This window comes from Schistocerca gregaria, chromosome 2, assembly GCF_023897955.1.
Source record: "Schistocerca gregaria isolate iqSchGreg1 chromosome 2, iqSchGreg1.2, whole genome shotgun sequence".
Taxonomy (NCBI): Eukaryota; Metazoa; Arthropoda; class Insecta; order Orthoptera; family Acrididae; genus Schistocerca; species Schistocerca gregaria.
In genome coordinates this window covers 550,538,663-550,541,874 of record NC_064921.1, presented here as the reverse complement: position 1 = coordinate 550,541,874, position 3,212 = coordinate 550,538,663, and the positions used below count along the sequence as shown (strand labels likewise).

General features: G+C 40.9%; 1 pseudogene; it reads right to left on the bottom strand.

The window, feature by feature from the left end:
- Positions 1-507: 507 nt before the first annotated feature.
- LOC126335874 (mitochondrial E3 ubiquitin protein ligase 1-like) lies at positions 508-1,685 on the bottom strand (annotated as a pseudogene).
- Between the last annotated feature and the right edge of the window lie 1,527 nt (positions 1,686-3,212).

Sequence of the window (3,212 nt, the reverse complement as noted above, 5' to 3'; positions counted from 1 at the left end):
TTATTGGTTTGGCCATTACTTCTTTGAATTTCACCAACCCCGACGATCATTTTTGGATGTCGCGATATAAATAGACTTTATGGATTTATAAACCGTATGAATCCGGTTTTCTTTTCTGTGTACACAACACAGGCGGAAATGTTTTCATTGTCCTGCTTTCGAACGTTTGTGTAATAACAAGCTGACGATGTCCTGATATTCATTTTGCCTATTTTCTATATGAAACGAAAACAAGAAATTAACTGTGTTTGAACTGTAATATCGAAAAAAATTCGTATCAATGTATTTCTGGAAACACCTACGAAATTTTAAAAGAGTCCTACAAAGAAATATGTATAACATAGCAATGTATACGTGTAGACCCAGATTTTTATAAAAGTGTCATGGCAACGCTTTTTCATAGGTTTCTAAACGAGTATTGTTTTTTTAGTTATCATTTATTTTTATCGTTATATAATCTATTATCAGAAGCAGAACTTTTGTTTCTATATCACAGTTAAAACGTATTCCTTTTTCCAAGAAAACATGCAAATAATTTAGAAAGAAACCACCTTTTACAAACGAGGCATTAGCACCTGTAATAAAATCACAATTTCACAAATAATTAACTGACTCCCAGAATATTTACACAACATTGACAAGATTCATACTTTTATAAATCTGTGACAAATATACAGGTGCTTTGCGCTCAAAGTGGTTTCTGCACACAGGACATGTGTTGTGGATGTTCTGTCCACAGATTTCACATAAACAAACATGACCACAAGGAAGTAGTATAATTTCACGAGGATTTGTGCGACAAACTATACACTCTTGGCCCTCTGGGACATTCGCAACACGCATCTGCTGTCGCCTTCTCTTCGCATTTCCTCCAATTTCCGATGCAACTCCTCCTCTTGTAGGCGCCGCGCACGTTGCTTCAGCAAACGGTAAGTCAAGTGGCCTACTATTGCCAGTCCTATGATACCAAACACAACTGAGAGAATCCTGTAAGTGCGCCTGTGGTATTCTATGCGACGAATGAGAGACGATATTGGTAAAGCTGTGATGAAAAATGGATTACCATCTTCTAGCGGCTGAAGTTTAAGGCCAGTTTCACTGTTATCACTTGACAACTCTCCTATTCCTGTAACCAGTACTCCCTCTCTAAGCATTTCTTCACTAATTTGAAGACCTCTTCGCCTAACTCCAGTGAAAAAACCCCAAAGGTGCTCTGCAATACTGGATGTACTTGGCTCAAAGTGATCTGAAATGGTTTCGAGATCAAAGATTTCTGCATCTAAGGCATCAATGACATCAATCTGCGTTGAACCCTTCAGCAGTACAAAAGGAACTGTGTTTTACACTTCTTGTATTGTCCTTTCATGATCTGACCAGAATCCTCCTGATGTTCTTGATACAACATGTTCCTTTATGCTAAGTTATTGTACTACACCAGACGTGTCAGAGGAATTTAAGCTTTTGATTGACTTTCCAGGGGATTTAACAACACCCCAGACAGCAATGTAAGGAACTTTATGGTCTGGAAGAGAGTGGACTAAATCTTCTAAGCTAAGGTCAGTTTCATGTACAGAGACATCCTGTAACGCTTTAGTTGCACGTCGACCCTTTATGTAATGTTTGAGGCATATTCCGGAAACTAGTGCGTCGATTCCAAGTCCTATAACATGCCAGGAGTATTCCATCTTATATCAAAACCAAGGTTACGTTGAGACTTTTTTCCTTCTTAAACGTATTTACATTTAGATTTAGGTATCATATTTCACACCGCCTCAAACACCCACTCTCATCGTATTGTTTTCGTCTGCAGCCGTTTGCAATTCGCAGTTGAAAGCTGAGTAAAGCACTAGCAGGTATCAAGGTTTTTCCCAAGTTGACTCGACAGTAGGTGTGTCTTAGTAGTAAAGAATAAATATACAGGGTACACATTAAGACCAGAAACACTTGCAATTATTTATTACACATGAACTAAACATTGTACAGGTGTCGCATATATTGAAGAGAAACTCTGAAAGTTTTTTTAATATTTTTTTTACAAACATTCGATATACGAAACATGAGTGACCCGGCAGACGTCAGCACGGTAATCGTATTCGTGCCATAGCCGTCGCAGCATGGCATCGTCGACTATGGCAGTCACTTACCCGTATTCTCTCTCTGAGCTCTGCTACAATATGTGGTAGAGGCGGTACATATACCAGATCTTTAATGCGTCCACACAGAAAAATGTCACACGGAGTGAGATCTGGTGATCAGTCCCCTTCTGTAGCACCGCCGAGCCATCGACGCGGCAGCTCCATGTTCATGTACCCACGAACATCACGATATAAATGGGATGGACCCCCATCCTGCTGAAAGATGAACGGAGAGTCCGATTGCATTTCAGGCATCAGCCATTGCTACAACATGCCCCAGTAGGAATATCTAGTGACAGTGCTCTCGGCGAAGACGAATGGCCCATACAGTTTTCGATGTAACAAGACACAATCAACATTTACCTTTGGGGAATCACCCTCAGATTCAATGAATTTGTGTGGATGCTTTGTACCCCGGATTCGACAAATTATGCCTGTTAGCTTTCCCATTAGTGCGAAAAGTGGCTTCGTCGCAAAAGATTAAGTGATCAACAATGCCATCCGCATCCTCATTCAATTGTTGCAACTCCGAACAAAACTCAAAACGCTTGTCTCTGTCGTCGTCACTGAGCTTCTGCACCAGCTCCAATTTGAATGGTTTCATAGACAGCTTCTGTCGCAGGACTTTCCACACTGTCATTCTGTCACTGGAGCTACTTAGAGCTCACGGGATGCACGACACACCGATTTTTTTGGACTCCTTATGAATGTCTCTCGTATGCGCTCCACATTCACTTCAGTCACACTGGGACGTCCGCTTCTGTTTTCCGAGCACAAGCAACCCGTCGCAATGAATTTGTTTTGGAGTGGTAAATGGCCTTCCTTGTTGGTGGCTTCTTACCGTATACGATTCTAAACATCCTCCGAACAGCTGTAGGACACTTGTTTTTGTCGAACTCCAACACGCATAACAATCGCTCCGCACCTGAATTCGCCATGTACGCGATTAGCGCCGACTATCGGCAAGTTACCAAACTACGTGCGGTGGTATAGATGAAAAAAAAGTTTCAGGGTTTCTCTTCAAAATGACATATGTATGATATCTGTCAATGTTTGGTTCTTGTGTAAAAATAATTG